The sequence below is a fragment of the Ostrea edulis genome, chromosome 1 (assembly GCF_947568905.1).
Source record: "Ostrea edulis chromosome 1, xbOstEdul1.1, whole genome shotgun sequence".
In the NCBI taxonomy this organism is placed as follows: Eukaryota; Metazoa; Mollusca; class Bivalvia; order Ostreida; family Ostreidae; genus Ostrea; species Ostrea edulis.
This window is the reverse complement of record NC_079164.1, coordinates 22743388-22766375: the sequence shown is the minus strand read 5'-3', so window position 1 is coordinate 22766375 and position 22988 is coordinate 22743388. Positions and strand designations below refer to the sequence as shown.

The 22988-nt window shown below is 35.6% G+C and overlaps 1 pseudogene; it reads right to left on the bottom strand.

The window, feature by feature from the left end:
- Positions 1 to 14051, bottom strand: part of LOC130051276 (low-density lipoprotein receptor-related protein 6-like) — a 67176-nt pseudogene extending 53125 nt beyond the window's left edge.
- Between the last annotated feature and the right edge of the window lie 8937 nt (positions 14052 to 22988).

The window sequence follows — 22988 nt, the reverse complement described above, 5'->3', positions numbered from 1 at the left end:
CTAATTGTTCGCGAACAATTAGAGGGCTTCCCACCTTCTAGCGGTTTTTCAGTAGTGTTGAAATGCTAAAAGCCCCCCCCCCCCCCCCCCCCTCTACCCCACCCCACTCTCACCAAAAAAAAAATTGATTTGGCTAGAAAAGAAATTCAAATTTGCCGCCTAAATTTGAGTGTTGAGGTGTGTTCAATGCTTGGTTTCGCATTAAGTACCCGTCAAATTTGAGGGAGAAAAGGGGTGTGGGTGTTGGGTAGGCAGCACATATGCACATATCAGGTAAAAGTGTAATAGGACTTGTGCAGGTGTTTGGGGTGACTTTAGACCTGTTAGATGTGATATTTGGAGGTGCAAAGAAACCGGATGTGCCATTTTCCTAGATTGTAGTAACTGCTGGTGCATGCTGGGAGTCTACAAGCCTCATGTTGTCAGATGTTGTGAAGATGCACTGGATTTGACCGTGTGTGTTGTGGATTGTGGAATTGAATATACAGTTTCTAATGGCTCATCCTATGTGTTTTAATTCACGGAGACAATGTCTTTCAGTCATTTCACCCAAGGAGGCATGCATATACGGATTTATAGGCTTTGACAACAAACAACCAAAATGGCGGCCGGTGAATTAGAAAGTGTCTGAGTGCATCTAGGATATCTGAACGGAGAATAGGAGTACTGCATCCCATCTGATCCTGCAGGTAAGTGTTTATTTGTTTACAATGACAGTCGGGATGGAATGTCAATGAGTTCAACTGTCAAGTAAAGTTGCATCATCATTATCAACAACAAAAAAATTAGTCTTTTTGTTGATGTAGGCAGACAATTGAATCTGGCCTATGTCTTTTCATGAATGTAAATGGAATTCATGTTTGATTGACAAGACAGTCAAGAAATGGAAGAAATGGGTGTAGGTCAGATGTGTAGGTGTAGGTCAGATTAGCTAGAATCCTGTAATTGTTGCATGGCATGAGACCGGTCAAAATAGTGTATTGAAACAACTGATCACAGACAGATCACTTGAAGGGTGGGGGATTTCTTCCTTGGGGACGACAGGCGCGATGGGTGGGTTGGCCTTACTCGTGGAGACTGGCCCCTGGATGTGTGACCGTGACCTTTGACCTTGACCCACTTTCAAGGTCAAACCTTTAAAACCCATGGGAGAGAAAGTGTGACCTTGACCTTTGACCTTGACCCCATTTTGAAGGTCAGAGAGGTCACGGGGCTTCGTTTAAGTGGTCCCGCGTCTCCATCTACATCCGTGAAGAAGTTGTGGGCTCGAACGACGACTTCGGAGACTTTCGGGGGCGAGAACCGTGCTTCGGGGTTCTCGGTTTCCCTGGGTCGACTTCTCTGTGCGAGAGTGTTTTATCTTGAATTCGTCGGTCAAGGTCTCGGGTCTCCACGACTTGCGGTTTAGCAGGAGTAGCGAAAACGGGGTTTTTGACGTTAAGTCGCCGACATTCGCAGAGTGGTCAAAGTTCAGAGTTGACATTCGTGATACCGAGACCGGTCTAGAATTCCAAGCTGACCCATGTGATATTTCGATGCTATCTGAAGCGTGAAAGAGCGTATAAAAAGTGCCATTTTCTGGCCATTCTGGATGACCTTGACCTTTGACCTTGACCTAGTTTTTCAAGGTCAAGGTCACCCAACCCGTCCCAGTGGGTTCCGTCTCTCTACGACGAAGACTTTAGGAGTCGTCAATTTGTAGGGGACAAATTGCAAAACATGAGGGGGCATTAACTCCCTTTAGGGGACACCGAATCCCTTCATTTGAAATTCTTCGCTTCTATTAATTGACCTCTATGCTTCAGCAAAGGTTTCATCCTCCTATCCTTTACGGTTAAAAAGGAGTAGCGATAACAATGATTTCTGCTAACAGGTCCGATAACTCTGTAAGGGGTCAAAGTTCCATGACGCAGGGTGAAATGTATTCGTTTCTCAAGAAGTGCTCTAGGATGGACTCTAAAGTTTTTCGATAAGTCTTAAGACGAAAATTTTTTTTGACGGCAGGAAAATAATAATAATAATAAACAGAACAATAACAATAGGACTTTCCACAGAAAGGTGGAAAGCCCTAATAAACAGAACAATAACAATAGGACTTTCCACAGAAAGGTGGAAAGCCCTAATAATAAGAAACGGAGCAAAAACAATATGTCTCCGACACTTTGTGTTCAGAGACATAATAAGAAACGGAGCAAAAACAATATGTCTCCGACACTTTGTGTTCGGAGACATAATAACGAGCTATAACTGTGTTGGGATGCCAACACAAATGTCTCTGAACACCTCCCCATGTCAGAAATGCTTTTTGATGCCAGGTATGCACTCAGGATTCTCAAAAAACCCTAAAAACTGAATTTGGTTGAAATCCGACGGACAAATTTCTCACTAAAGAAGAGGAATAATAAGAATAAGAAGAAGAAAATAATAATAAGAAGAAGAAACGGAGCAAAAACAATATGTCTCCGACACTTTGTGTTCGGAGACATAATAAGAAACGGAGCAAAAACAATATGTCTCCGACACTTTGTGTTCGGAGACATTATAAGAAACGGAGCAAAAACAATATGTCTCCGACACTTTGTGTTCGGAGACATAATAATAATAAGAAACAGAGTAAAAACAATATGTTCCCAAACTTTGTTTGGGGAACATAATAATGTCTTCTGACACTAGAGATAAAAAAAAAGTTTAATACTAGTAATGGAAATAAATTATGACCTTTTTGCATTTGATATACGAAAACGTTCATTATATCAAATTTGAGAGTTTAAAAGGACATGTTAGGAGTAATGTCAATTTCTAAAATTTTACATAATTTTCAAGGTTTTGTCTTAAAATGTAAAAAGGAACTAAAAACAGTGAGGGTCAAAGACCAAGTTGTTTATTTATTGGCAAAAATGCTGAATTTTATACAAAATTTCGAATAAATTCATTTGAACTTTTAAAAAAATCGGTGTTCTGTTTGGAAAAATTTATTAACCAAATAAATGACAACATTTGAACTACATGTAGTTCCACATTTCAACTACTTGTATCAAATATTATAAAACTGAAATACACGTATAGGAGTAAAAATTAAAAGATATATTGGATGAAACAGAAAATGTAATATCATGCAGATTTAGAACTTTTTGATTAATTAATCCTTCCGCCACAAAATATAGTACCTATAGGATATGTTGGATGAAACAGAAACTGTAATATCACGCAGATTATTATTTTTATTAATTAATCCTTTCCGCCACAAAATATAGTCACTGCAAAATCCTTTCAAATTTTGAATTGACACAACTTTTTTTCAACTGGATAGAGTTCAGTAATAGATGTGAGGATCGGTATTAAACCAGTAAATACTTTGTTGCTGCATCCTGTGCAGTTGGGTTCAAAAGCTCAGGAGCTAACTTCCGTAAGTGGAATATAGATAGATGTGGGTACATACGTAATCCTTAAGTAACACATGAATTCATGTAGAAAATCCTTAGGTAGAATATCAATAAATGTAGAATTTATACGGTACCAAATTTGATGCACCAGATGCACATTTCGACAAATAATGCCTCTTCAGTGATGCTCAAGCCACAATTTTGGAAATCCGAAATAATAGCAATCTTGTAAGAGATAAAATAAAAACTAGAGTGCCAAAAAAACTGAAGCCAAATTCGTCCAAGGATCAGAGCTATGCATGTGGGAGATATCATCTTTAATTTTGAAATGAATTTCTAAATTTTATCCCAGCAATTAAATAGTCATCCGTATTTTCAAGCTACTAACGAAGTACTTAGCTACTGGGCTGTAGAGATCCTCGGGGACTAACAGTCCACCAGCAGAGGCCTCGACCCAGGGATCATAATGTAAAATGTCAAGAAATAAATCAAGAAAGATAAGTGTTGGTAGAATATAAATCATTGTGAATAATATTTAGGAAAGATATAGATTAATGTGAATAATTCTTAAGTAAGAAGGGAATGTCGAATGGTCTTGCAAAAATGTGATTTACTTATTGTGAGTGTAAAAGTTGAATTTAAATTCTAAAATGCATCAATCTAAATTCTTTGCTATGAATGAACTAAAGAAAAGCAATCCAAAAACCAAGTGATCGTATATTAACTCCGAGACTCTAAACATATTGTTACAAGAAAATGAACGGTATCCAATTGTGGTAACATACCTGATAGTATTGCAATCCAGTCACTGAAACCTGATTTAAACGTTTTAACACCCTTCTCCTTAATCCATCATAGTTACAGGCCTCTAGGGTGTGTCTAGCATAGTCTGCCCAGTAGAGTACATTAGTACCAGTGTCAACAGAGAGAGCCAGCACTCTAATCAAACCAGTATGTACTATGACAGATCGGTTTTTTCCGTTCATGGAGGCTTTTTCAATCCGGGAATTGGCGGCATTGTCAGAAAAGAACATCAATCTGTTAAGATTAGATAATTTGAAAATACATGATAAAATGTTCTGATATAATACATGTACGAGACATGTTCATAATGTCAATATCAAAGACGAATAAGAAAAGATAGATGTAAATAATGACTCACAACATAAAATAGATTAGTATAATCATGAGAATACGTCTTTGAAAAAATGGAAATACACACGTAACACGTCACTTTCTTCATTACATCAATACATGTAACTATAGTGATTATTTTGCTTTACCACACAAACGTATTTCATTCATTTTGAGCTATCTTGATACAAAATGGATATTTGTATTTTCATAAGAAGGGTAAATAAATCTTATGTACATGTTTATTTTCATTAACACTGAACTCACAACTCTCTATGATCTCTGTAGGTTCATTATCTTTATTTTGCAATTGCTATTGTATCCTCTACACAGCGTTAAGGATGTACAATGGTGGCTTGCTGATATGCATATTCTGTTAGTTTCAACATTTTCTTCCAACTTACCCATCTTCAGGGTCCAATGTCAATCCTTCCGGTTGCTTCAAATTTTCATCCACTACGACATTATGTATCGTATCGTTCGTGTATGCTGGTTTCATGGCAATCCACTTCAGCAAAGAATCGCACCAATATAAGTTCTTTGAAACATAGTCGAAAGCGATTTGGCCTATCGCATTAGACTTCCCTTTGTGCTCGACTGAAACCGAGGTAGAGGTATTCTGCCATATACTGAAATTCTTCATGTTGTAAATAGAATCTTTGATGGAGAGAAAAACAACTTTCTTTTGTGGATCTGATGCAATGCTGGTGATCAGATTTCCCGATTTAAGAGTTGTGGAGACGTTGTTGAAGTGTCTTCCACGGCTTTTCGGTATTTCTGTAATGGTGGCTAGCGACGCAGGATTCCATATCCCCAGTATAAGACCCTTGTTACCAGGGATACCTAAAATATAATGTGAAAAAAAATGATTATTTTTCATCAACCGACGTAATGCGGTTGCTCATAATTGTACAATTATTCACACACAATGTTAAAAAACAACATAAAAGGTATTCTTTGATCGCTCGTTATTCCTAAAGGCATAGTTCAATATACTAAACGCGTGTTTGAGTACTCGTTTTGTTAAATATCGTGCTCGATTCGCCTTGATGGCCACAACACGCTTTTCTGGAATTTTGAGCCTAATCGACACGTGGTTAGTAATCGATTAGGATTCTTTGCATTGATTGACAGTATGTATTGTATTGAAACAGAAAAACATTGGTTTTTGTAAATACAATTTTGATTGAGAGATACCTCGCATGATTAAAAACGATCGTTTGCGTGCTAGTGGTATTCCGGGATGTCTCAAATTAATATGACAAGGCAGTGTGGAGTTAACATTAACACTGTAAATGTTTTATAGAGACGATATCAGGACGCCCGTGTGTGACGTCACACCGGCAAGATACATATATATGGACGTCACCTTTGCATAATCAATTCCAATCAGCTTCTTTGGCCGTTAGACGGATCCCTGAGTATCGACGGAAAGTGCATGTACCGTAAGGAACAGGTTGCGAGAGACCAACTTCCGTCCTCATGTTATGTTATGGCATCACCAAGTTGCGAGGTTAGCGTGGTGTAGGAGTCATCGTCGGTTCAATAACAGAGATTGGACGGAGGTTCTGTTTACGGATGAGTCGATATTTCATCCTGAGAGCAGTGATAGTCGGGTTTGGGCTTACCGTCGTGCCGGAAGACGATGGACTGACGCCTGTGTCATTCAGCGCCCACAATTCAGCTGAGGAAGCGTTATGGTCTGGGGTAGAATTATGATAACGGAAGGAACCCTTTGGGGATAGTTGACGTTAATTTAACCAGCGTAAACTACCGTAACGAGATTGTACATCAGCACGTCATTCCATTCATTCACAACAACCAGGGTAATGTCTTTCTGCAGCAGGACAACGCACGAACACATACCGCACGCGTTGTTAGTGACTATTTACAGCAGCAACACGTGAATGCGCTACCCTGACCTGCGATGTCACCGGATTTATCGCCTACAGAACATCTTTGGGATGAAATTGAACGAAGTCTACGTCAAGAGCCAAACCCCCTGCTACATTGTACACTTTGTGTTGTTCTTTTTTGCACAAATGACAGAACATTCCCCAGGCATTTCTGCATTACTCGACTCGTTCAATGCGTCGGGAAGAATGAATCGGTGCAAATGGCGGTCATACATGCTATTTAAAATCTTGTGAAACTTTTTGCACCCTCCTTATTTTCAGTGAATATTTGTATCAGAAAGAGAGAGAGTGAGGCGTGTTTAAAAAATGTTGCATTAAGGTGTTAACAATTAAGTAATTAGTAGCAAAAAGATTATCGAACTATTGCCGTCATGATAAGATGTTAGTGATGGCATGGTGTTAAAATGTGTAAGTTACGTTGTGTGACGATGTGGTAATGATGATTGATGATAGTGATAAACACATTACATAATCATCTCATTCCATTGCATTATCATTAAAGTTTTAAGCAATACGAGGTATCGGAAGTAGATAATTTTGGAACGTTTCAGGAAAAGAAGTTACGAAAATTATGCGTCACTTGGGCTTCTCTTGTATACAAATTAGTGATGGCTAAAGACAACATGTTTCTGATACAAAAAAATATCTGCCTGGCTTGAAGATTATTTTTTTCAGAATGTTGCAAGTGAATGCCCTAGTACCAACAACATTAGCTATTGAATTTAATTTCTGATGTTTAATAGCTAAGAAAAAACAAAGTTTATTTCCTCTACTGTATGTGCGTACGTGGGTATTTACTTAACGAGACTTTCTCGAGTCATTAAAACAACTTACCGCTTTGAAATGATATAAATAATACGCGATCCAATGATTACACATAGGAGTCACGTGATTTGCTTTTCATCAGCTGACAAATGTAGGGGATTAACTATAATTGTTTGTGGAAAATGTCGTCGTCACTTCGGTATACTTCATAGACAACCCGTAAATAAAATAAATAGTTTGGAAAGTACCACAGCCATTTTTTAAATTCCCAGACAAGCTTTCGCATACATTCGTACGTTTTGTTGTTGCTTGGTTTGACAGGGAAAAAACCAGTGCAACTTATATATAACGTCAAAATGCTGTTTACATCGATTGTGTTATATTCCCCGCGTTAATTAATTAAATGAATAGGCGGATAAAAATTCTAAAGTCGTTGTTGCAAGATGTAAAGGGTATTCGCTCGACTCAACGATCACACCCACTTGCTATGGTACTGGTGAATGGTAGTGGGTAGTGGAAATGAACCCATGAATTGAACTCATGCATGTACTGAAGGATACACTTCCACACCCTCCTTTATGATTGTAGGGATTGGACAGAACTGTTTTTCTTTCTAAGATTTGTCCTACAAATATAACGACACTTTTTTCTCCGTTTGTTCCCCCAACAATCAACTTTCAAAAACGACACTAAACTGTGCTTACACTCACTAGCTCTATAACTAACTGTTTGTTTACTGAAAATTTACTCAGGTTAACACAGAAAACATGATCTTGTATCGCATATTGAATCTTAAAACCGCGACGGAATCGGGGACGAAATAATGGTTCCGATATTCAATATTGCTTCATACAAGAATATCACTAAATGAAACCACCAGATATACAAATGAATACACGTCCTGTCACTTTAGTTGCGATCATTATCAACAATGACTATCTTCAATTTGCTGGTGTATTCTTTCTCCTTTTTTATCTCTGATAACCATAATGAACCCCCTACTCTCTTCAACATACGTCGCGTAATATCACCAAAGATGTATTTATTACTCAAGAGTGAAAGCAGTTGATGCAAGGCGAAAATAAGGAACAGTGATCAATCTCATAACTCCTATAAGCAACAAAATACAGATAGTTGGGCAAACACATACCCCTGGATATGAGAGGTAAATCTAGGCAAATAACCACTCTGTGATTTGTGATACAAGAGGCACCACATGAGAACAGACACCCATCCAGCTATTGTAGACTACATAAGAACTTTAATTTGTTATGACCGACTGTGTATGGCAGAATGTCAGTTCCATAAAGACAGACAACAGAGGCATGTTTGTTGAAGCCGAAATATAGCCAGACACAGCTACTCATACGGCTAGGAAAAAGGCATTGATAAAGATGGGCTTTTCACTTGCGGACTAAATGAAAAAAGACCTAAATCGTATGAGTATTGTGTATCTATTTAAAGTCCAAGCATCTATATAGCGACTCCGTTTCGTTGTACATGTATCTATCCCTTACTGCTAGACTCTTCCATGTTCTATGTTTTATTTTTCATTTGAGTCGAGGCTTCTGATGGTGGATTGTTAGTCCCCAAGGGTATCTACAGCCCAGTAGCTAAGTAGTTCGTCACTAGCTTGAAAATACGGATGCATATTTAATTGCTGTGATAAAATTTAGAAATTCATTTCAAAATTAAGGATTATCTCCCTCAGGCATAGCTCTTATCCTTAGACAAATTTGACTCCACTTTTTGGCACTCTGTATTCCCTAAAATAGCTCTTACAAGTTTATTGTTATTTCGGATTTCAAAAGTGTCGGTTGAGCATTACTGAAGAGACATTACTTTGTCGAAATGCGCATCTGGTGCATCGAAATTGGTACCGTATAAGTTTTACATTATGACCCATAGGTTGAGGCCTCTTCTAGTGGATTGTTAGTCTCCAAGGGTCTCTACAGCCCAGTAGCGAAGTACTTCGTTACTAGCTTGAAAATACGAATGAATATTTAATTGCTGTGATAAAATTTAGGAATTCATTTCAAAATTAAGGGTTATCTCCCCCAGGCATAGCTCTTATCCTTAGACGAATTTACATTATACAAATACATACATACATACATGCATGCATGCATACATACATACATACATACATACATACATACATGCATACATTATGTACCTACATATATGTAATAGAAAATTTGGCGTGGGGAAAATGTTAAAGATATTAGCAAAAGATAAAGATAACGAACAGTTATCAGTCTCATAACTTCTCTAAGGAATGCAAAGAGATGGGCAAACACGGACCCCTGTACATACCAGAGGTGGGATCAAGTGCCTAGGAAGGGTAAGCATTCCCTGCCCACCGGTCACACTCGCCGTGAGCTCTATATCTTGATCAGGTAAGCAGAGTAATCCGTAGTCAAAATCAGTGTGCAAAAAATTGCCTTACAATCGGTGTGAAACACGTCAGACAGCGATAGGCTGACTTTAACAAGACTGTTGAAACCTCTATAACATCAACTTGTTTTATCATACGTTGAACAAGCTCTTACGTATCGAATCAATTGATAGATATAATCTCCATAATTATGCAAAAGAAAATGGAATAAAACATCATTGATATATCAAAATGTGGAGTTGAAGGCTACATTAAGAGATATTTTGAATGAATTCTTCCTCGAAAGCATACGAGGCAGGTCAGTGAAAAACAGAACAAATTGTGTGCCCATGAGCATTCCTACAGGTTGTTGGGAAACCTGATCATCAACGATTATGTAATTACTGTCGATGAGGAACATCAGCATCTTTTTAACATCAGAGTACTTGTGTGTAGAACAAGAGCGGTGTTTAACAAAGTAGTTTTTCACGACTAAGCACACGTTATAATTATTTCCTTTTTCTATTAGTATTAACAAGGCAGGTTCATGTGATGTAAAACAAAACAGAGAGAAAACCCGGTCTTTACTTCCTCATGAGGAATATTCGTGGAAAGTTATGAAAAGTAATTTATTTTCATGTTGTTAATTTGGGAAAATGTTGTGATAGTTCATTGGAATTTTTGAGAATCCACATTAGATTTACATCTCCTCTTCGGTTCTGCAACACTTTCTGAACATATATTCATAGAAGGTATCGTCAATTGATTCTTTTTACATTAGATTCAAAATTAAAAGCATATCAGAGGAAGAAAAGTTATCAGATATAAACAACACAAAATGTCTGGTGGTACATCTTGAACCTTTGATAACACAAAATCATTTTTAATTTTTTTCAATACTAACTATTCTGGTGATACATCTTGAACCTTTGATAACACAGAAAATCACTTTTAATTCTTTTCAATACTACCAGGGATAGAAATAAACAGTCAAGAAATAATTTGCTCCAAAGCGTTTTCTTATGGTATCTACCATCACCAAAGATGGAAGCTACACCTGGATTAGCAAACTTTACTCTTTTAGGAATATTTATTTCAATTGATTTAGAAGAATTGTAGAAACGAATCTCAATCCCTGAAACGTTCTACTTTTCCTCTTGAATGGGAAGCGAACAGTGAACGAACGCAAAGGGAAAGGTGAGTGAGCAGTGTGTGAACACTGAACAAAGATTCCTGAACGGTTGGTGAACGGTGAGCGAACCTTAAAGGTGAACAGAGCGCAAACTCGAGCTCAAATAAATGATGACTGGAAATGCTTAATCCTCCTAGGCACCCAATCCCACCTCTGGTATATCCAGGGATCCGTATATGCCTAACTCTTTATTTTGTATTCCTTATAGGAGTTATGAGATTGATCACTGTTCGTTATCTTCACCTTTCATTTATCAGCAATGGTCATTTTCATCCATATGTCGATTTGAAACATCCCAGTGAACTCGAAATAAAAGACACCACAAAGTTTTCCATGTCTACTGCATGTTTGAAGAGATATTTCAACGACAAACTAACAACATCACTTTATGACAAGCGAGATGACTTCATCTTCTCCATCCTTAACTTTCCATATCTTTGTATCACCTACAGTTTACATACGATGTTTATGTTTTTCTACTGATTCGATATGCAAGAGCATATTCTACGTATGAACAAATTTTGAATCGAGGAAGGCTACTGACAAACACGTTGGAGTTACAAGGTTTTCAACTGTCTAGTCGGCAATTTGCAAATTCCATGGTCGTTATAATGATCTAATTTGCAAATACAATCTATCACTGGGACGAACGTTGTCTGACGTGTTTCATACCAGTCATTGACTCATTCTTTACATTCTGATATTGACTTCGGATTACTCCGTTTACCTAGGAATCGAGGCGAGTGTGACCGGTGAAGAAGGGATGCTTATTCCTTCTTTATAGGAGTGCTGAAATTGATCAATGTTCGTTATCTTCACCTTATCAGTTATCACTGTTCGTTATCTTCACTTGTTCATTGGTTTTTTTTAAATTGTGACACAGATAATTAGTTTGTTACCAAAACAAACAAATTCTAAGATATTGTTTATAAAACGATCATGACTTTGAGTCAAATGTCTTGTGTTCTGAAAATGTATACACGTAAGTAAGATTTGTAATGTGTGAGGGTTTCTGTGTAGGTCATAAGGTCATGCATAAATCTGGTGTTTCCACCTATATATCTGGTTTTTATGAAGCCGGTTTGTATATTAGAAATACGATCATCTAAGGCACATTCAATATTTTGACGAGTACAACCTTATTTTGATTTGTATCACGTTAAGTAGAGTGATAAGCCGTCAATGTTTAAGAAATTGCTTGGTTTTTCACATTTTGGGAGACAAAAATTCATAGTATGCCAAGCCTCGGAGAGACTCATAAAAAGTTTGTCTGGAGATATGATTAATAGTATTCATCCAGATCAAAATTAAAACTAAACATACCTATCTTTTATTTTGTAGATTTCTTTCTATTCCGTTAAGGGTCGGATAGTTTGAAATACTTTTTTTGCCTTCCAAAACGTTGTTCATAAACGTCGACGTCATGACCTACCTAGCTCTTTATAACTGCCAGGGGATATATCATTTTTCATTTATTTAAGCACTTGAAAAAATTCGCTCTCATTATCTATTGCTGACCTTAAGAAAATTTCTGATCTAACCTTGTAACATCAGGAAAAGTTATATAGATCTATATCTATAAACAGACTTAATCGAACAGTATTCAACAATGTTAGTAATAATTTCGAAATTATATTAGATTTGTAAACTTTAGAGAGGGCACAAGGTTTCACAAAATCGCTTTGTTGTTCCACTGAAATAATACAATAAGTGTCCAACACTAACATCTTCATACGTCAAAATCATAAGTAGTTTTAGAGTATACAAATAAATCATGTTGGACTTTCAGAGCTTATATAGACTGTGTGCTTCCGTTCATTAGAAGAGGTTTTAAGTAGACTTATCCATACCATTTACTGGTTAATCTTAATATACATATACAAGGTTGATATTTTAACTTCATGATTTTAGAATGACTCACCTACTATTATGCTTGTACGTAATTGGAAGAGCTAAAATGTAAGACTTGATGAAACAGACTACCTATAAACAGAATATACACTTTCTCACCTATTATGTCATGTTTTACTGCATTTTCATAAAAACCCTGACCACAGAGATAATATATACTATTGTTTTATGGTGGGATAACATGTAAGAACGAAAATAAATAGCAATACTTTCACGGAATCTCTGGATCAAATGTGAGGTAATGAAATGACTGATTTGCAAACTAATAATAAAAAACTTAAGATGGCAGTCTATTTAAGCACCACACAGTTTTGAGATGATGTGAGGTAGGTATTACAAACATATACTGGAAATTTGTAATGGCAAGTCATGCTCTTTACACTGAAGAAACCTAACAAACACATACTGATTCTGAATGTAACATTATCTGCTAAAATAACTCAACGTCCTACTTTAATGAGAAATAAGATTTTCAACCTTTTAAGCAATTAGATCTGTCATTCTCTTATCAAATAAAGTATATTCCTACCCTCGAACGTCTCTCTCTCTCTCTCTCTCTCTCTCTCTCTCTCTCTCTCTCTCTCTCTATATATATATATATATATATATATATATATATATATATATATTCATTTAAACATTCATTTATTCATATATCAGGGAACAAGGATAGAACTTGCCTAAATTTTAGTAAACAGCGAAGTTGTTTAAATCTTTTGAATATTATGGACACGAATTTTCTTCCTCTTATTGAGATTGATCACTGTTCGTTATCTTCGCCTTTTCACAGAGACATGAACTGTATGTGAAGTGCCACAAATGTTGGCCTGTGCTCTCAAGGCTGTAGTATTGAGGGATCTATATCGTGTCAACTCGACCATAAAATGTATATTTCCGACGTTATAGGAACGAACATGATTTTCAACTATTGAATTTTACTCATTTTATCATGTTTGCGATGGATTACATACATGGAACAGCTGCTGGTGAAATACTACGAAATACTACTAAAGTCCTATAAAAAAAAGGGGGGGGGGATGAGATAAATCGTACAATTTGTGTTATTGTGTACTTTCAATTCTTTGTCTTTGAAGGAACACCCCTTTCCGGTTAATGAGTTGTACATATCGTTAAACAAAGCTATACATATGGTACAGCGCGATAGATGTGACTGTCCATTAAGGTTTTGCGTATTGCTTTCGAAAAAAGTAGCATAATTTAAACTTACCGTAGCCTGAATACCCATTTAGCATCAGTAGTCCTAAAAGTGTTAGAATTAACATCATGAGCGTCGCACTTCCAAACGAAAAATGGATTTTAACAGGGAAAATCCTCGATTGCGATTAAAGACTACATTCAATGAGGAAGTTTGAAGCGATTGGTGTGACTAAAATTATTCTGAAATTTAACATATCATACAAATATATAATGGGATGGGTTAGCAATCTCAAGAAGGTCTAAAGTGTATTATAAGGGCATACATAATGAACATTTTCATAGTTTTGAATTTCTTTCAAGAACTGAATAATTTATAGAGAGTTTTATACTACCAGAGTGTGTGATTTCAAAGTTAGATAACTGTTCCTTTCCTCCACCTTTCATCGAAATAAAATATTCAAACAATATGTGATATGTACACTGTGATATGTACACTGTGATATATACACTGTGATATGTACACTGTGATATGTACACTGTGATATGTACACTGTGATATATACACTGTGATATGTACACTGTGATATATACACTGTGATATGTACACTGTGATATGTACACTGTGATATGTACACTGTGATATATACACTGTGATATGTACAGTGTGGTATGTACACTGTGATATGTACACTGTGATATGTACACTGTGATATGTACACTGTGATATGTACATTGTGATATGTACACTGTGATATATACACTGTGATATGTACACTGTGATATGTACACTGTGATATGTACAGTGTGGTATGTACACTGTGATATGTACACTGTGATATGTACACTGTGATATGTACACTGTAATATGTACACTGTGATATGTACACTGTGATATATACACTGTGATATGTACACTGTGATATGTACACTGTGATATGTACAGTGTGGTATGTACACTGTGATATGTACACTGTGATATGTACACTGTAATATGTACACTGTGATATGTACACTGTGATATATACACTGTGATATGTACACTGTGATATGTACACTGTGATATATACACTGTGATATGTACACTGTGATATGTACACTGTGATATGTACACTATGATATGTACACTGTGATACAGTACCCGCAATGTTATTCTTGATATGATAAACGATAGAACACGATACACGCACGATAGGTTAGGATACATGCACGATACGATAGGATACACGGTAAACCTGATAAACGCAAAACCTGATAAACGATCTTCACGATAGACCTGATAAACGCAAAACACGATAAATGATCTTCATGATAAACGGAAAACCTGATAGAAATGTTGTAAATTTAGAAACAATTTAGACAGAACGAAATTGTGATACGTATAAAATAATTACATTATGTTGATGATAATATTGAAGGATTTCAATATTCATTATAAACCTAAAACGTATAATTTCTTTATCCACGGTCGTACATTTATTTTTATAGTTTTTTTTTTAGTTTTTTATTTGTGTTGGGTTTTTTTTTTTTTTAGCCATTACAGCTAAAATCAGAAAACTAAACTATATACGGTATTTAATTCATTATTTGATATCTATATGAATTTTCTCAGCCAATGATTCTAAAACGTATATTGTCACCTAATGTTTAATATATGAATCATACAGGGATTGATTGATTTTTATCTTGCTTAACGTCTCGCTTGAGAATATTTCACTCATATGGAGACGTCACCATGACCGGTAAAGGGCTTTTAAATTTAGGCCTATACTCGGCACTTACGGCCATTGAGCAGTGAGGGGTGTTTAGCGTGCCACACCTACTGTGACACAGGGCGTCCGTTTTGAAGGTCATCTCCGAGGACCTGTGACACTCACACCTGATGCCGAGCGTTTAGCAATTAAACAGGGAATTAACAAAAATTAATATAATGTAGTGATATCATGCTTCAGACGCTCTCTTATTCTAATGTCTATTATCCTGAATATCAAATAAAACCAAGTAATATTTTATTTGTAGCGAGGGGGGGGGGGGGTATTTTGCATCAAGCTCTGAGTTCATCGCTCATTCAACAACTACAATTATTTTCATAATGACCGCTTTAAAAACAATCCACTGCACTACATCATATGCTCATATGTTAGATATTTCTACACTATGAGTGATAATTGATAGTCATGAGTAATTGGATCATATTTATATGAATTGATATTTTGTTAACAAATAATGAATAAACTATTAAAAAACAAACGAAACCCGGTTTCATTTAAATTCGCAATTTAGAAACGCTTAAAATGTTTGTGTTTAGCATGTGAAAAATTCAAATAATCATCAAAACCAGCATAAATTTCCAGTATCTACACGTACGACTATTGGTACATATGTACATGTACAAATAAAAACAAAGATGACAGCTGAATCGTGCGCAACTGAGCAGAATTTTGGGAGATCCAACATCCTTGCACTCTTTTAAAACTTAATCTTCTAAATGTGTGAAATACAATGTCCCTGAGAATGTTTACTGTCAAAACACGGGTGATACACAAAATCAGATAGATAAGAACGCTCACAAGTTCAGTAGTTGGTATATAAGTTGAATACGGGTGAAAAAAATCGGAAGAAAAAGAGCCTTTATTAAAATATATGTAATAAACAATGTAATTTACTGATTTTTCCTTTCAAATCTGAACTTCCTATTTCTCTGTTTGTGTTAATTACAAATAATTTTTTCTAGACAAGGAAATGTTTAAGAACTCCAGATGAAGGAGCTTTCAGTTTTACTGTCCTCGGTTTGCTCGGCAAACCACTGCCTACTTTTCAAACTAATTAGAATGAAATTGAGATACCCTCTCTGGACAGACAAATAGCCTTAAAATCGACAGCTTTATGTTCTCCTTCAAATATACTGTCTTTCCTCGATTCCTAAAAAATAGCTTCTTTAACAAAACTAATAAAGCTTTCGGAAAGTATCATACTTTTTCATTAGATTTAATATACGATCCCGATAGTTTCCGATTCTACCCAATAAATGATTTTCACGATAACCGGAAAACCTGATACACACAAAACACGATACACGATAGACCTGATAAACGCAAAACACGATAGAAAACGGAAAACCTGATACACAATAGAATACAACACACGCACGATACGATACGATACGATATGTTACACGCACGATAGAGCACGATAGGAATGTCAAAAATAACGTTGCGGGTACTGTAAATACATTGTGATATATAAATTTTGATATATACACTGTGATATATACACTGTGATATGTACACTCTGATATGTACACTGTGATATGTACACTCTGATATGTACACTGTGATATGTACACTCTGATATGTACACTGTGATATGTACGCTATGATGTCAACATATACATTTTACATTGATATATATATACGGTTATTACTATGATATATACACTGTGATATGCACATTGTGATATCTACACTGTGATATATACACTGTGATATCTACAGTGGGATATGCACATTGTGATATCTACACTGTGATATATATACTGTGATATCTACAGTGGGATATATACACTAAGATATGTACGCTGTGACATTTACACTGCGATATGTACACTGCCATATGGACATTGTGATATGTACACGGGTATATACACTGTAATATATATATTGTGATATATACTGTTATTAATACACTGTGATATATACACTGATATATGTACACAGTGGCATTTCCACTGCGATATGCACACTGTGATATGGAGATTGTGATATGTAAACAGTGATATCTACACTGCGATATGTACATTGTGATATATACATTGTGGTATGCACACTGTGATATATGCACTCCGATTAATATACTGTGATATATACACTGAGATATGTACACTGTAATATATATATAATGTGAAGTGTAGATTGTGATATATATACTGTCATATATACAATGTGATAGATACACTGTGATATTTACACCGTGATATTTACATTGTGATATGTAAATTGTGATACATACACTCTAATATGTGACTTTGATATATACACTGTGATATATACAGTGTGATATGTACACTGTGATATGTAAACTGTGATATATACACTGTAATATATAACTGTGATATGTACACTGTGATATATACACTTTGATAATTACACTGTGATATGTACACTATGATATGTACACTGTGATATGTACACTGTGATATGTGGACTGTTATATATACACTGTGATATGTACACTGTGATGTATACATTGTGATATATAAACCGTGATATATACACTGTGATGTGTACACTGTGATATGTACACTGTGATGTATACATTGTGATATATACACCGTGATATATACACTGTGATGTGTACACTGTGATATGTACACTGTGATATGTACACTATTATGTCAACACTGTGATTTGTACACTGTGATATGCACACTATAACATATACATTGTACATTGTGATATATATATATACGGTTATTACTATGATATATTCACTGTGATATGCACATTGCGATATCTACACTGTGATATATATACTGTGATATCTACAGTGGGATATATACACTAAGATATGTACGCTGTGACATTTACACTGCGATATGTACACTGCCATATGGACATTGTGATATGTACACTGTGATATATATACTGTGATATCTACAGTGGGATATATACACTAAGATATGTACGCTGTGACATTTACACTGCGATATGTACACTGTCATATGGACATTGTGATATGTACACTGGTATATACACTGTAATATATATATTGTGATATATACTGTTATTAATACACTGTGATATATACACTGATATATGTACACAGTGGCATTTCCACTGCGATATGCACACTGTGATATGGACATTGTGATATGTAAACAGTGATATATACACTGCGATAAGTACATTGTGATATATATATACTGTGAAGTGTAGATTGTGAAATATATACTGTCATATATACACTGTGATCGATACACTGTGATATTTACACCGTGATATTTACATTGTGATATGTACACTGTGATACATACACTGTAATATATAACTGTGATATATACACTGTGATATATACAGTGTGATATGTACACTGTGATATGTACACTGTGATATATACACTGTAATATATAACAGTGATATATACATTGTAATATAAACACTGTGATATATACACTGTGATATGTACACTGTGATATATATACTTTGATAAGTACACTGTGATATGTACACTATGATATGTACACTGTGATATGTACACTGTGATATGTAAACTGATATATACACACTGTGATATGTACACTGTGATATATAGACTGTGATATATACACTGTGATATATACACTGTGATATATACACTGTGATATGTACACTGTGATATGTACATTGTGATACATACACTGTAATATATAACTGTGATACATACACTGTGATATATACAGTGTGATATGTACACTGTGATATTTACACTGTGATATATACACTGTAATATAAACACTGTGATATTTACACTGTGATATGTAGACTGTGATATGTACACTGTGATATTTACACTGTGATATGTATACTGTGATATGTACACTGTGATATGTACATTGTGACATGTAGATTGTGATATATACATTGTGATATGTACACTGTGATGAATACAATTTGATAAGTACACTGTGATATATACACTGTGATATGTAAACATTGTCCAACACAATAATAGGTAGTCATCGAATAAGGCTAAAATGGGCCTGGACGACGGTTAATGATCCGCAAACGACCCCTAGACTGTCCTGTGTTAGCCTCAAAACCAGTTGCATGCTGTCATGTTTGGATAGATAACCTAGGCATGATACATAGTTATATAAGTAAATGATACATAGTTATATGAGTACATGATATGTCGGTTATATGAGTACACGGTATGTCAGTTATATAAGTACATGGTATGTTTGTTATATGAGTACATGATATGTCGGTTATATGAGTACATGATATGTCGGTTATATGAGTACATGATATGTCAGTTATATGAGTACATGATATGTCAGTTATATGAGAACATGATTCATCGGTTCAGGTTCGACCTTTACCTTTGTAATTTTTAGCAGTATATGATGCATCGTTCCATGTTTGCCCTTTCTTTCTTCGCTTATTTTAAAGTAGTGTTTTCAATGGATTGGATTGTCTGTAATACGTAGCACTTCACGTCTGCTGTTAATGATTCGTCAGCAGATTTGCCATTAAAACATTTAAGGAAAGTAGCCTAGGATATTTCGAAAGCTATTTTCTAGTAGAAGACTTAGTTTTTTCGGGGAGGTTACGAGGAGGTACCATTCTTCTCAATACCTCCGAAATATGTGTGTTTTGTAAGATTTAATTTCCTGGCATTTCATTTACACTTTACTCCATTTCCCATTCAATTGTTAAGACAGACATAAATTCAAGTGTATTTGTTTGTAAACATAATTATATGATAAAACCAAGTATGAAATTATCCTTTCTTATTTCTTACTTGCGACAGATAATGATGATATTGAATTGCGAAATATTAGCGAAACACAATTTCTTATTTTGTGCGATGTTTATGTCTCATTTCCCTGGATGCCAAACACTCTGCAATTATGTCCAACAAGATTTGTACTTTTGCTAAATCCCTCTAAATATTGCATGAAACTCTGAAGGGTCTCTGTAATTCCTACAAAAGGAACACATTTATCTAGATGGTACATCTTTCCATTCTCAAACTGTATGCCAGTGATCTCTGATGCCTTCTTCGAACTCTGTCGTCTTGGTCTTATGTATGTACTAAACGTAGTTCCTTCCGTGTCAGTTGTCGACAGCTGTACAATGTGTTCATCACGTCCCGTTTAATGAAATAATAATAGATAAATGTTATCAGTCCTAAAACTGACAGTGGCAGGCTCATGGTATCATTATTGCTAGAGAGAGAGAATATACAATGTATTAAATACAGTCATGCTTGGCAGAATAAGAAAACCACAGTGTCAAGTTTCATTTTTCAAAACAATACCTAGTCCAGTAGTTTCTATATCAAAAAAGATGAAGTGATAATTTTTCATCATATTTGGATCAACAGGCTCATACTGATGTTGAAGTAGGGGTTGTGGAATGGTCTGAATCTCAGTGCACAATTGTGAATTTAGAGTGCATCCTGTCTGATATGAGACACCTTCCCTTATTTCTGCAGAGGCTGTCTTCTGATGTCTGTTATCAAATAATATTTGTCTCTTAATTAATTAAAGCATCCATTATTTGGCATGTATATAGAGATTGATCTTTTGTAACTTTTAAAGTGGACTGAAGAACATGCCTGAGATTAGCTGATTTGCTATTTATCTAAATTTTAATGATCCAAGCTAGTGGTTGCATGAACATGTATGACAAGTAATTATTATTATACTTTTCACTCTTTGGTAAAAATCAATATCTATTAAATCATTATTACTGTTTTGATTTCTTTTGCAGTCTCCTCCTCTTAAATGCATGTGAGTTTGTAGTTGCCCTTTGATTTAACCTCTGCGAGTCCCTCAGTCTTGCACGACGCTCAGTAAAATGTCCAGGAGATAGCCCTAGTCTACGATTGATCTGAAATATATAGATCTTTTACATATATCTCTTCTGTTTCCTATATCGTTTGTCCATGCATAACGCACAATGTAACAGAGAAAATACTCAAGAGTAATGAAAAACAAATGTCTCCCCAAATTGGAATTGCTCCAAATGAAACCATCCCTTAATGTACTGCATAATATGGAAGAGAAAGCATGAGCAGGAACATAGACATTATGAAAACCAATAAGTCACGTAGGAGATATGTTCACAAACTATTTTACACCCTCCACACCTGAGATCCACTATAACTTTAAGGATAACAATTGGATCTTCCTGTCCCGACAATATGCACATCTACAAATGGCAATGAAACATTGTACAAAGTTTCCAATCTATCAGATAAGCCATATACATGTAGGAGGAGAAGCATTATCAATATTTTGTGACAGACAGACAGATGGATGGACGGAGAGAAAGTAGAAAAACAATACCCCCCTGAAAGAGGGGATACTTATTAATGAAGTGCTACTATTAATGGCCGTTTTAATAAATCCACTTTGACACTGGCCTTTCAAAAACGTTTTAATTATTATCAATGAAACCAACCATCTTGATAAAATGTACTTACTTTACAACATATCTATGTTCCGTGGTGTTGTTGTTTTTTTGTGCGCTACACTTGTTGCAATTCTGTATGAAAGATTCCCTGAAGAGCTATAATGAACATTCTTGTGTGCTTTTGATGCTACCATGCGGTTGAAACTTTCATTGGCTTGGGTACTACCAAGGCGAGAGAGCTTATCGCAATGACGAATAAAAGGAGAAAACTTGTTTCAGGGATTCTTGGGAGTTTTAAATTGGAAAGTGGTTTTCCACGAGGAAATTACTTGTACATACATACACTTTGAATTGTTAAGAAACTTGCACCATCTTGATGAGCAAGACTGATGGTCACCAAAAGGATGTTTAGTAAGAGCATTACGGCCTGCTGCAATCTGAAGTGGATCTCCTTCACCCTGAGCAATGATGTTATCAAAACATCTCTGGAGATATTTAATAATGTGGACCGTAAGCATCGGATGTTGTTTCTTCAATGAATAAAGTGTGTTTCCCAACAGCTTGCAAAGGTGATTCCTACAAAAAAATCAAGGTTTGCTTTATTCAATGTGTCTTATTGCCATTTATAATACAAAATATCATAGAATTAAACATTCTTTTTGAAGAATTGATCGATATGTAAACGCCGGACAGTTTACTCACAAACTTAACACAAGCGACCCATGGGCCATATCGCTCACCTGAGTTACCTTGGCCCATATCTGAAGACTATCCAAATATATTTGCATGTAAAACCTTTGTCTCTATTGTGGTCTCAACCTATCCCTGGAGGCCATGATTTTTACAAACTTGAATCTACACTATGCCAGAAAGCTTTCAAGTAAATGTCAACTTCTTTGGCCCAATGGTCCTTGAGGAGATTTTTAAAGATTTTTTCTATATATCTGTATGTAAAAGTTTGATCCCCTATTGTGGTCCCATCCTACCCCTGGAGGCCATGATTTGAACAAACTTGAATCTTCACAATGTCAGGAA